Here is a 14,552-nt window from a genome sequence, read left to right on the forward strand (position 1 = left end):
AATGCTCTGGCAGCCTGAAGCAACCTTAAAGCCATTTTTAAGTAGAAAAATGCTGATGAGGAAGGTACATTTGAAAAGAAAAAAAAAACATTGGCCGATGACAGAGACCACCACAGCTCACAAACCCCAACCCTGTGGAAAGTCTTCTGACAAACTTACCCAGGGAACACTGCTGGTACACAGGTTGGGAGGGGTGCAAATCCCATTTCAGAATCAGATGTACAAGACTGGAGTCTGACCTCTCTGGCCATTTTGGCCAGGATGCAAAGTGCTTGATGATGAGCATGTAAAAGCTGCCTGTAAGTGAGACATGCTTGGAAAGCTGTCCCCAGACTCTTCTAACATGTTCACAGCAGCACAGCAGCTCTGAGCTTGGTCACTTCTGTTGGGTTGCACCCAAACCACAGGGCAGCCCCGATGCCAGCATGACTGAAAAGCCTATGCAGGAGTGAGTGATCTTCAGAGGTCCCTTCCAATCCTAACAATTCTGTGATCCTGAGAGCTCTGTAGAAATGTGTACAGGAATAGAAACAAAGTCTGCTTCTGCAGATGTCCTTTTCCTTCTTTAGACTTTACCAGGCAGGTTTTAGCTATTCAAGAATAATTTGCAACTCAAGTAGCTGGAAAAAAAAACCAAAAAACCAAAAAAAACCCCCCGATTTTATCCTTAAAGACTCTTAGAGTTTATAAGAGAAAAAAATAGCATAGATTATGATCACACTAATTAGAAGGGTCAGACTGGTTACTGTAGCCCCATTTTTGTTCAGTAATATTATTAGACTGGCTTGTTCTGTATTTCTAGTAAGACAGAGGGATAGTATAAAGTGTAATATTTATATTAGTTTTGTTTATGTTATTTCCAACTCTTTATTAATAGACAGCACTTGGAATTTGTACTGTTTTCTTTTTCATGTCCAGTCTGCTGGGTCATTCAGACCAATTTCATATCAGGTATTTTCATATACAAAATATGTGGACTTCAGTGGTGGGTCCATTTTGGAACTTGCTGTGTCTGACATGTGGACAGCCCTTGTATTTTCTCGCAAAGGTCAAACATGCAGCTCCTTATGACCAAAACCTTGCCACATAAAAAGAATATATCACTTCCTTTGTGCTTCTGTGCTGAAGTGCTCCAGCAAGAGCAGCTCCATAACTTCTGACTTTGATTTCAGAAGAGCTCTAATGGCATCTACGCATCACTGGCCAGTCCTAGAACCAATTTAGCACAGAGCTGAAAAAGACAGTGCAAAATCAAGATATTCTTTCACTTTTGATCATTATCAAGCTGACTAGTTGCAAACTAAACAAACAAAACTTCCAAACGAAATCGCGTCCCATCCTCTCCCTTTACAAACACTTATGAAAAGTTTGCCTTCATTTATTGTAAAATCAGGTGATCCCCTGATGAAGTGATTGGCATCTGACTCCATGGCCTTGGAATGCTGAACGCTCATTTTATTAAACTATATTACATTACATCGTACTGTATTAAAGAGATACATCCTCTACTATATCATACTTACTTCTAAGTTCTACTACTGAAAACTCATGGCTGTCAGCCAATAGTCCCGACACACATGTGGATTCAATTGGTCACCTCGGGTAAACAATCTCCAGAATACATTCCACTTGTGCACAAACACAGGAGAAGCAAATGACATAACAATTGTTTTGATCATTCTTTCTCTGCTTCTCCAGGAAAAATCCTGAGAGAGAGGATTGTTTCTCTCTGTTCAGAGAATGTCAATCCCACATTCGTTGACAGTTTTTCGGCCCCACAGGTGCTGCCAGCAGCACCATGGAAGACATATGTTGTCAATCCTGGTCTACCTAGACTTGTGGTGAAGTAACCAGGGCTAAAACTGGTTAAAACAAAATACTCACCCTGAATAGTCTCACTGATTCTACAACTATGTATGAGTCTCTTCAGTAGACATATGTATACAAAACTCAAATTTTAACCCACCGAGAGACAGTGCTTTTCTGTGAACAAAGCGCCATGAGCCCATGTCTGATAATAAAAAAGGCCTTTGTCTCTTATCCATTGCCAGCAATAGAACTGACCAATACAGATCTAGCAGTGGGCCACTAAACGTTGTCAAAAGAAGGACATTATCTGATTGCAGGATATGGTTTTACCAGCAGTTGAGGACTACACTGCACAAATAATATACAAGTGTAACACATTCATACACTTGCTTAGGAAAAGAGGCCTGGTCATATTTGTATTGTGCTCTGTATTGTATCATTACTGGCTGCTTAATTTGTACTGACTTTATGGTAGTGCTTCCATGATTACCATTGCATTCACCAGTGTCTGTTGTTGCCTTCAGCTCTACACATGTTCTTCTGTTTGCTCCATAAAAATTGGATCAAAAGCTCTGTGTAGTTTGGTCTATTTCTTTCCATAATGTAGACTAAAAAGGAGGTTAGTTCCCGTTTATTGTTTCTGATAAAGTAATATACTCAGAATTATACCTGTTGTGTTGTAGAGTGTGTTTTGCCAGAAACAGTGCCATCAGACAGAACAGGTACCATCAGCATAATCTTATTTTGTCACGATCAGGAAAAAGACATTTAGCAGCAGGTGTTATGGTGTTTTGATTTTTGTTTTTTCGTTTTTCTCTGTAGCATTGTTGTAGTTTAAGCCCAGATGGAAATTAACCACCACAGAGCTGCTTGCTTGCTCAACCCCTAATCTCTCCCTATGATGGATGCCAGACCCAGTTCCCACACACAGATCAGCTGCTCTCCCGGGTGACTTCCCAAGTTTATGTACTGGGCATGATGTTCTGTGGTGTGGAATATCCCTTTGGTGAGTTCAGGTCACCTGTAGCAGCTGTGCTTCCTCCAGTTTCTTTTGTGTATATCCTAACTGACAGAGCATGAGACCAGAAACAAAAAGTCTTTGACTTAGGATAAGCATGACTTAGCAGAAACCAAAAACATCAGTGCGTTATCTACACCACTCTTGTTCTGAATCCAAAACACAGCACTGTAACACCTGCTGAGAACAAATTAGCTCTACCCTAGCTATGTCAGGCATGCAGGGATAAGAGGATCTTGCAAGAATTGTAAATGAGATCACTTTTACAAAGACAACAGTAAGGGCTTCCAGTGTCACCATAACAGTTCCTCAGTCACTTGTATCAGCACCTTAGGATTCAACTTTGTCTCTCTGAAATGTCTATACTTGCAAAGATAAACTGCAATTGGAAGATTTATTGTATTTTGAAAACTGGGTTCTTCTATCTCCCCTACCAAAATAAACCAGGAGGAGAATTAACATTCTCCTCTGCTTTGTACAACATTATCAAGTTTGGTTCAATGGAAGCTTTCTTTGGCAAATTCATGCTTGTCAGATTATGTGTTTGTTTGTTTTGTTTGTTTGTTTGTTTTAGTTTTGGTGGTTTTTTTTTGTTTGTTTGTTTTTTTGTGGTTTTGGGGTTTTTTTTTAATTGACTACTAGAGCAGCTAAGTCAAATAGTTCTCAGATATTAGGCTATTTCTCAGCTGAAAGCACCAATTGCTATTTTAGGGATTATTTAAATAATAATGTGGGGGTGAAGGTAACTTCTTATGCAGAAACAAATTTGGTACGTTTTTAGCATCCTATTGAATCCTTAAAGATCTACAAAGGACAAGGTCTTTATAGATCAGAATAGCAAATTAGTTGGTTAGATAAAAAATTATATTTTTATAGTTATTGCAATATACTCAGATGTGGAAAAGAAAGTTCTTCCCCTTGTCATGAATATTTTAGGGAGCAAGCTTTATGGAAAATAAATCTACTTCTATTTCAAGTCTAGAATTTCCCTGTTAAAAAAAATAGAGAAAATTCTATGGTGGATAAGACCAACATTTTAGGTTTTTCCTTTTGATCATTATTTGGCAAAGTCTTATTTGGAAGCAGTCAGGTTGAGGTGAACAGGAAAAAAAGGATCAAAGCTGGGTAGTGCTAGTGATATCTTAAGTTTTATTTTACATATTTTTCAGATTCTCTGCTGCTTTGGTGTGTAACTCTGAACTTCATATTAAGTGTTAGTAGTTCTCTTCACAGGGTAGATAGACAAAACAATCCTTTTCCAGCTTGAGACCAAGGACAACTGTTACAACCTCAGGCTCAAAAAGCATAACCAGCAAATTGAAGAGAGCAATCAAGGAGGATGGGACTTTATAACCTGAAACTGTAATTAACAATTACAATGGGATGGGACAATTAACTCCAGTATGTAAATGGACCAAAACTTATAAAATTATGAGACCTCGTGACCTGTCATCCATTTTGTGACCATTTTGGGTCCATCTTGGGTGTAGTCCTGGGCAGGCTCTTGTATTGCCCAAGGTGTATCCACTGAGGCCTTCTAATACATACCTACTATATTCTTTAGCTCTGACTAGTCTTTGTTCCAGGTCAGCCTCTCAAGGCATCAATAGTAAGAGCAAATCCACCACCCATCCTGTACTGCTCCCAAGGGCTTCAGTTCATTCTGTTGACAAACATACACACCAAGCTTTATAGAATGATATAAGGCAATATGAAGAAAAGCTAATGCACGAAAGCCAAATCTATCTATGCTCTCAACAGTGCATTGTTGTTGAAGGGCTTTAAGCCCTTCAAGTTTTTTGAGAGTGTTTTTTGGATGGTTCCTAAGGAATACATGCTTTTGTCTTCTATATGCCTTTCTTGAATTTCCCATTAACAGTCATAGATCTGACAGATGAAGAACAGTCCAAAGTCACTAGCCGCTGTCTCATGTTAGATGAAACCTTTCACAGATGGAGTGAAAGTAATGCTGAGACCCTCTTATTCAGGTATTGAGAATACTATACCCATCCAATCTCTTTTAAGGAGCCTTTTAAATTCTGTTGAAACTCTTGCAACTCACTGTGAACAGGTGACGGCTCTGAAAAGCAGATTACTTTGCTGTATTTAGAAGTAAGCATTTAAGCTCTTGAACAGCGGCTCTAGTACCTCTGGAAGGCAAGGAAGACTCATTGTTCTTCCCACTTCCTTGTAAATAAAGAGTTTGCCAGATGCTGTAACAATCAATACTCCAGAAACAAACCATGTACTTGAGTAAATGAGTATATCTCATAAGGATGTCTTGTCATTGTTTTCTCCACAATGAATTTCCCTCTCCTTTCCAAGGGTACCATTTTCTGGGACTTCTATTCAAGGTTATGTCATTATTAGTATGTCTGTCTGAACCCTTTCTCCCACAGTGAGATGATTGCTCCTGCTCCCCCTTACATCTGGAAGGCAGCTAAGGAACCTTTTATTGTTGCCCGGATAAAACACATATCTTTTCCAAACAGAATTAAAATGATTATATATAATCAAACCCTTAATTAAAAGGCTTTCAAGGTGCACAATATGGCAATATGCACACATAGTGTTTCTGCATTTTTTTAGAGTTAGTTGATTTGTATACCTATCAAATATTGTCCAATTAGAAAGACATTGATTAGGTAATTTCCCCCTGTGTTCTGCCTCAATGAAGTTATTCCAGGGGCTTTCTTGTTATGTCTTTTAAGTATGAGTGGAAAACAAAGTGTCCTTTCTAGTCTAAAATGCAAGATTAAGCAGAATTCCAAGAAGAATTCTGTATCTTGGAAAGTGCAGCTACTATGTTAAAGTGACAAAAAGTTAGAAATTATACAGCTATACCTTAAAATCTATAAAACTACAGAAATACACAAAATGCAAAAATCTTTAGGCATTAATATCAGCTTGCAAAAAGCTTTCTTGTGTTCAGCAATGCTGGAGGCAGAAGACAAGATGAGAGGTGCACTGGTGGTGGGGATTACAATAAAATATACTTTGGAGCAATTATTGCTGTTGCTATTCTAGGCCATGCATAATTTTTAGAAACATTTAGCTCTGTATTACCTGCAGGTAAAGAGAAAGAAGATTTTGTAGCAGGATACACCTTCACACCTCCATGTTTTGCGAGTTCTTTCAGCATTTAAATTTTATGTATTCCATAATTCATTCTACTACTTTCTCTAAGGCTATTACAGTCACTAACACCCTTCACCAGAACTTACAATGGTGATAAGAAATGTAGGGCAATCAGCACACATCATTTTAGGAAAAGATGATCTTCAGGAATGACTGTGTGGCACTCCAGGAACTGGAGCTGTAACGTACCCAGAGTGGCCCCTTAAAAGCAAACCACCTTAGGCAAAGCATGTCACATTTTTTATATGAAAAAAAAATCCTGCAAACAGGGTAAAAAAAAAGTATTTAACACTAAATTTTGGTCAACAAAAACCCCAAGTGGACCACACAATAAGTAAAAAGGCTACATACTTTATCCCTACCTATATTCTGGGGGAGTTTTTACAGAGCCTCTTCTGCCATCTAGTGACCCAAAAAAGGAAAAATTCTAGCACTCCCGTGATGGTGCATGAAATCAAAATAAACGTGATCAAAATTAACAATTACAGAAAGCAAGATGGGAAGTGTGCTTCTGTAAAGTCATGGAATGATCAGAATAAAAAAGGATGAAGAGAGAGAAGCAAGATGCTTGGGAATTCAACAGTTACCTGGGAAATGAAGTCTCAGTCTGGGCTCTCCTGGGCTGTGGCTCTATTATGGCACTTAAGTAGCAGAGGGGGCAAAGTGATTGTTATGGGGAGATTTCTTACTTTTCCTGCATCTGGTTTCAGGTGAAGCCAGGTCCCATAATCACTTATGAATAGAAAATATGCATAGTACAGACCTTAACTGACTTCAGCTGAGCAGTCTGCAAGAATAGCACACAGCAGCAAGGATCAGTTGCTTTTTTGAAACAACTGATCATGATTATTCAAAAAACTTTGGAGGATTAATGTCTTCTATGTGGTATTTCTGAACTGAAAATAGAGAAAAGTTTTTTTTAGTGGCTCCTTGAGGAAGTACCTTTAACAAAGAAAGTATTCCAAACAAAGAGACAAGATACTTCAGAAACTTTCCTTATGTCATAATTATTCTAATATGGCCACACAACCAGCTAGAGTTAAATGACAGTTTTGTAAAACAATTTCAGTGAGCACTTAATAAAACTTGGATTATTTCGGGCTATGAACAATGTGGAAGACAGATGAGATTGTGTGATGTAACTAATTGTTTGGTATGGACACCAAATTTGTGCCCCTGGTGTTGCTTGTGCTAAGATGCTGCAGCAGCATGAGAGTTTTTCTTCAGAGAGAGGAAATAACACTGGTATGAAACTATCCATGGTCTAGTTTCTGAATTAGAAACCAGAGCTGTTAGCTCAGGCAAAGTACCATGCTGGTGAAATTATACCCATTTCAATCCATGTATAAGAGACAGAAACTAAGCATGTAATGTATAGTTTCTGCTTGTTTTCCAGCACAGAATCCGACAGATGGATTTTCTGGATGTATAATCCCACACCTGCAAAATTCCACTCTCACTTCTGCTAACAATTTTTGTTTTAACACAACTTCTAGCAATACACCAAGATTACTGCTTCATTTTACAGATCAGGAACAGAGATGAGAAACTTTCCCAAGGGAACATAGGGTACAAGAACTCACAAGTGGACACAAATTCAGGTTTATCATGTTAGGTATAAGGCTATTCCTCTAACATGGGGACTCCAAACATTGCAATGCAATTGGTGCTGAGGTAGGAACACTTCCCTAGCAAGTGGAAAACAAATAAACAAGAAACCCCAAATTTGATATTTCTTACCTATGTTTAATTCTGGTAACAAGCAAGATTCTGCGCCTAAAAATTCAAAATTTTCTCATTTCATCTAGACAATGTGACCTGTATTTGCTGTTAGGGAACAAGCAGATTGTCATGTAGGGTGCTCCCATCTCCCTCATATTTCTAGCCATCTGACATCAAAGGCATCAATCAATATAGCAAAAATAAAATATTAACTGTGGCAACCATGGCAACATATGCTTCTGATCAATGTCTTATGATGTAATGCACTGGTTGCTACAGTGAATCCCTATGCTGCAGAATACCATAGCAACAAGAAAATACTTTGATTTTTCCCCCCCTCTAGAAAACCATCAAGACTTAAAGAGTGAACTGGTTTTCACCAGTTAGTTTTCTACTTTTGTATTATCATGTTTCAGATGCATAACTTCACAAAGCAAAACAGAAGGATGTGTACAGCTGTACACATACAATACACAACATTTTATTAAGTACTTTCATTGAGGAAACAACTCCTGTCTGATTTACATTGTCATAAGTGTATGATAACTCCAGCTTCAGTGAAGATCCACAAAGTTTAGACTGATGCAAATGAGAAGAGAATTTGATTCAGCCTCTCATACATGAAAGTTTTGTGATTTGATGCTTGTTTTTATGTTGATACCAGAAAACAGCCTAGAGTTGCAGCAGACCTAAATATTTTGTGGGTCTGCTTGAAGAATTGAGATGGATGGTGCCACATGAATGAACTGTGGCCACAATTGTCACACATCAGCTGCTCCCAGTGCAAATCAGCTGTGCTGGTGATTGCAAAGCAGGTCTGTGCTCCCCATGCCATGTACCTCACAAGGATAGAGAGCTTCCCTTGCCCTGCACCAATGCCCTGGACACACATTTGTCTTCTACAACAGCTGACGGAGCTGAGGTTCAGAGACACCTTCACACCTCTATGGCACTACTAAGCATTTAATGTAAGCTGTTTCCAGTCAAAATTTGGAAGTCTGTCAGTGATCCACAGACTTATAACTTTTAGGAATAATAAATTTATGGCACTGCACAGTGAGAAGTAGACTGACTGCTGCATAGCAAAACATTTCAGGCTGTAGAAGAATTGGGATTTATATTCTGTATCCTTGGCATCTTGCCTCACTCTATTCATGACTTTTGTAAGAAACACGTGGTATTTATTTTGGAGAACACTGATTTGGCTTCATAACTTGCTGGGCATGGCATGCCACTTTGACAGTGTCCTTGTTTTGGCTGGGATAGGGTTATTTCTCTTCCCAGTAGGTAAAGTGCTGTATTTTTGATTTAGGATGACAATGATGTTGATAACACACTGATGTTTTAATTGTTTTTAAGTAGTGCTTACAATAAGTCAAGGATTTTAGCTTCTCATACCACCCCAACAATGAATAGGCTGGGAGGGAGCACAAGAATGTGGGAGAAAAGTCCTGGTTCCAGACAGGAGAGGGTTCATTTTTGCTGTAGCCAGGAGAGGGTGTGTCCAGGACCTGGAGGTTACTCTATACCAACTTATTATTCTGTACCACCTCATTATTTTTATACCACCTGACATCACTGCTGAGGGACAGAGGAAGGGAGTCTCTGCTGAGGTGTTGAGTAAGTGTGGGAATAAGTGAGGAGCAATAGGGTAATGCTGGTTTCCACACAGAGGGAAAAGCTGGGTAGTTCTGCTTCCGACACTGACGAAGCAGTTGGGGTGATGTAGCTGCAGGCAGGTTGAGCTCTGTAGTGACAGCATTTTTGCATGGGAATCACTCCCTCTCTTCTGTACATTTTTGCTCTTCATATTGCTGCTGTTATTGTTTGGTTTTTTATCTCATTGCTGTTTCCAGTAAGTTGCTCTTATCTCAACAGTGATCTTCACTTTTTGTGCCTCCAATTCTCTCCAGCCACTCACAGCGGGAAAGGGGAGCTGGAGGGAAGCGAGTGATTTGTGGTGTGGTTTGGAGGGTCTCAGTGAGAGCACTAGTTTGGGGAGTACTGTTCCTAAACCATGAAACACACAGAGCCAGAACTGTTGACTCAAACTGTTTGTAAGGATATTCCATGTCATTTGGCGTCATACTCAGTTTAAAAACTGGGGGGCAGGCTGGCTGGGGGCTGCAGCCTAGGGACTAAGTAGCCAGTAGTCAGTCGATAGAAATCAATTACCTTATGTGTTGCTTCTGTATTTATAATGATGATGATGATGATGATTATTATTATTATTATTGCCTAAAACGGTCTTTACCTCAACCCACAAATTTTACTTTTTTTTTTGCTTTGAATTATCTTCCCTGTCCCAAGTAGCAGCAGGGAATGAACAGGTGACTGGGTGGTGTTTAGCTGCCTGCCAGTTAAATCACAACATATAGTCAACAACTCACTTGTTCACAAAGGTATATAGATTGCAATGGCTGCTATGATACATAGAATCGGAAAAAGGTTGTTTCTAATCTTTTAGATTTTTTCCATCTGCCCCTTATCTTAGCCAATTAAAATAGAAATATTCCTGTTACCTGCCAGACATCCCTAATTTGCATATTTCAGTACTTTTCTAAATTGGGTCGAGGGTGAACTCAAGTCTTACTTTAAGGGCAATTTTCATTGATCTACATGTTCTGAGCATGATAAAGGCTATACAGTAGATTTCCTGGAACTGTTGCACACAAAACTGCGTAAAAGTTTTCCTGGAATTATTACCAGTGACTTTTAGTGACTAACACCCTGTGAAAGCTACAGCACAAAGCTATTAGATATGTACTGACATCCAGTGGGTAGCTTGTGAGGGTGAGAAATTGAGTCATGCCACTAATGCTTCATTCACTTGTCACCTTCATTAGTTCCAAACTATTATGCACTGCCATTCTGATAATTCTAACTTTGAAGAAAGTTAAACTTTCATTTTTGCAAGACCTTTGAAACAGGGCTACCTCCACATAGACTTCATCTGTTATTTATGGATTGAAAAAAACGTTCATTTACATCTTTGAGCCTATAGGTGTAGAGTGTGTGCTGGGTTTACGAGGCCAGGTTTTGTTAGTGGAGGGGGAAAGGGAAGTATGCTACAGGATGGCTTCTTTGAGAAGTTACTGGAAGCTTCCTCCATGTCCAATGGAGCCAATTCCTGCTGGTTCAAAGATGGACTTGCCACTGGCCGAAGCTGAGCCCATCAGTGACAGTGGTAGTGCCTCTGTGATAACTATTTAGAAATAGGAAAAAATCTGCTGCAGAAGAAGCAGCCAAAAGAGAAAAGTGAGAAAACGAGAGAAAGTCTCCCAGGTCAGTGGAGAAGAAGGGCCAGGAGCTCGTCCAGGTAGAGAGCTGAGATTCCTCTGCAGCCCATGGTTCAGCCCATGGTCAGACAGCTGTGCCCCTGCAGCCCAGGGATGTCACGGGGCTGCAGAGATCCACCTGCAGCATGCAGATAAGACCCACATAAGACCAAGTCGATGCTCAAAGGAAGCTGTGATCCTGCGGGAAGCCCACATTGGAAGGCTCCTGGCAAAACCCATGGCCCCATGGAAAGAGGAGCTGGTGCTGGTAGGCCTGTGGAGAGAGGAGCCCACACTGAGGCGGGTTTGCTGGAAGGACTTATGATCCTGTTGGGGACTAACACTGAAACAGCCTGTTCCTGAAGGACTGCACCCCATGGAAGGGACACATGCTGGAGCAATTATGAAAAACTTGAGCCCATGGAAGGACTCAAAGGAGAAGTTTGTGGAGGACTGTCTGCTATAGTAGGGATGCCACAGTGGATCAGAAGAGGACTGTGGCAATTCCTCTTCCCGAGGAAGGAGGGGTAGAGACAACATGTGTCCTGGCTTGTAAAATAGGCATGTATTCTATTTTGCTATCTGTTGGGGGTTGGGCAGTTTTTCTTATCTCTTTCAAGAACAATGACACTGCCAGAAAGATAATCTCCTGCTAATGGGCTATATGGTGTCCTGGCCTGTAAAATAGGCATGTATTCTTTTTTTGCCATCTGTTGGGGGTTGGGCAGTTTTTCTTATCTCTTTCAAGAACAATGACACTGCCAAGAAGATAATCTCCTGCTAATGGGCTATTGAATTACTCACTGTACCTAGTAAGATTAGTTACATCATCCCATTGAGAGATGCTCTACCCAGAGGGAGGAGCCAAGCATCCCTGACACCATAAAACAAGCATTTCTGAGACCACAGACAGCCTTCTTCGCTGGATTTCTCAGAGGAATCAGGAACCAAGGCCCAGCTGCTCCTTCGCCGCATTTTCAGAAAGGATCTACACCCTTCTGCAGATCGCCGCTCCAGGAGGAGCAGCCACCATCTGGCTGGACTGCTATCAGCACCCTGACTTCTCAGGGTGTCAAGTTTTTCTCACTCTGCCAGTGGTTTCTTTGCTTGTGCTAAATTACATTGTTATTTAGGTTTTTTTTTTCCTTCCTAGTAAAGAACTGTTATTCCCGTTCCCATATCTTTGCCTGAGAGCCCTTTTTAATTCTGAAGTTGTGATAATTCGGAGGGAGGGGGTTTACCTTTTCCATTTCACAGGAGGCTTTTGCCTTCCTTCACAGGCTCCTGTCTTTTCAAACCAAGACAACATGTAATGAACTGACCACAACCCCTATTCTTCATCACTCTGAGCTACTGGGTGGTGGGGATGGAGGTGGAGAAAATCATGAGTAAAACTGATCACAAGACACAGAGAGAGGTTGCGGAGAGCGTTTTTAAGATTTGGTTTTGTTTCACTGTATCCTACTCTGAACTGATCAGCAATAAATTAAATTAATCTGCCCCAAGTTGAGTCAGTTTTGCCTATGATGATCTCTCCCTGTCCTTATCTTGAGCCATAAACCTTTCATTGGCTCTTCTCTCTCACCTGTGCAGCAGAAGAGAAGGGTAGGGCAACTTTGGTGGCACCTGGCATCCATCTCAGCACAAGGTCAACCCATCACATGTGCTAGCAAGCATTTGATTAAATCAAATGTTTCTTTTGAGGTCTCTGATGCAGATTTGCTGCTGGTGGTATTGTGAGAAATGTGTTCCTGGGCACTGATAGTTCAGGGTCCAAGCTGCCAGGGTAACTCCAAGCCAGTGAAATGCACTATCCCAGTTTTGTGCTGGGAGAAACACAGAGTTCTACACTGAACTCCTAGCACCATCACACGGACAGAGAGAAAATAGTCACCAGAACACATGATGGTACTTGTAGCAATCCCGTCCTGCTTTCACTGCTGTTTTTGCTACACTTAATATATAATAATGTCCCATATATGTTGTCTTTAGATTAAACCATCATCAAACCAGGTGGACAATCTCTTCAAGCAGGTGTAGAGAAATACCATGTATACTCTGCAAAAATTGCCTTCCATCTATACTCCAGCTATAGAGGAGTCTTAAAAAGGAAAACCACCACATTTCTTCTGCGAGAGGAAGGCTGCAGCCTTCAGCCACATGAAAGGCTTTTTTAGCAGTTTATGCATGATGTATTTACTAGCCCAAGCAGCCCTTTTACCCCGCATACAATTGTGAAAGGGAAAGAGCAGCCATTTCAAAAGACTGATATTAAATAGAGCATGGTAGGGAGTAGCAAAGGAGAGTACCACTGATGATTTGTAAAGAGAGCACATGGGGTGTGGTCTTCTGAACAGTGAGAACTAATGCTTCTGATGAATTTTCCTTGAAATAATATATTACTCTATTTCAGACTCTAAACTTACTTGAAATCTAAACCCTGCTATAACCAGCATGCTGGATAATACTCATGGATCAAATCCATGCATTTTCTTTAGGATGGATTCACATTAAATATATGAGCATATATCTGTCCTAATCAGCATTATCAACATGCTTTAAAACAACTGAAAATTAAGGATGAGATACCTAGGTGGATGAGGCTAAAGAAAAACACCTAATGATATAAAACTAGAGATAAAAAAATCACAAGTAGTAGCAATACTGATATTTATAACTTTTCTGGGGATTAAATTAATAAACTGAGCTTTACAGGGAACTAGCACTTTCACAGTAAGTTCAAATAAATACCCCCTGGAAATCACTGTACTGGCAGCTGTACTCGGATTTCCTGGAAAAGATTCTGCAGTAATTAATGGAAGCTTGAAAAATTAGTAATTGCTTTTCCTGAATAGACCATCTGCACAGTTTTTATTTGCAGAATGTGTCAGAATTTTTCAATGTTCCTGTACTTTAGTTCTGACCTTTTTTCCCAAGCCTTTAGCATTAACAATATCATAGGATAGTAATCACTCTCTCCCTATTTCCGCACAGAACTTGCCAGTTTTCAAGTCCTGAAAGTTCTGAAGCTTAAAGTCACAACACACTTTCTTCTTCAAGGAGATCCTGTGGAGGTCTCCTACATTAAGCTTGCTTAATGGAAAATAGTCATGGTATGGACCTGATTTTTCCTGCATTTGAAAATGGTCAAATGTTTATAAAAGTTCCTTGTTGGTGACTCCAGCATCAATTTTCTCAATGGTTCAAAACATAAATTTAGAAGAATTAATACAGGAAACTTTACTTGGGGGCTGGACATTTTCATTCATATGAGTTAACTGTAAACAGTGACGAACTTCCTGCACTCTCCTGAGCAGAAGGAGGACTGTGGCAGAGTGACTAGCCCCCAGTTTGGGTGCTTCAGTGGCCAAGCTGATGAGGTAGAACAGGTTTGCAGCTCAGTTCATGTACAGCTATAGCTACCTAGGTATAGGTATGAATATATATACATATATATCTATATATGTGTATGCATATAATTATCTCTACAGAAAATGCAGGTTTCTCTGCAGAAAAGTAATTTCTCTGCATTTTCTTTTGCAGAAAAGTAATTTCTCTTCATGCAGTAAAGACTTTGCCATCAAAAA

Source organism: Passer domesticus, chromosome Z (assembly GCF_036417665.1).
Source record: "Passer domesticus isolate bPasDom1 chromosome Z, bPasDom1.hap1, whole genome shotgun sequence".
NCBI lineage: Eukaryota > Metazoa > Chordata > Aves > Passeriformes > Passeridae > Passer > Passer domesticus.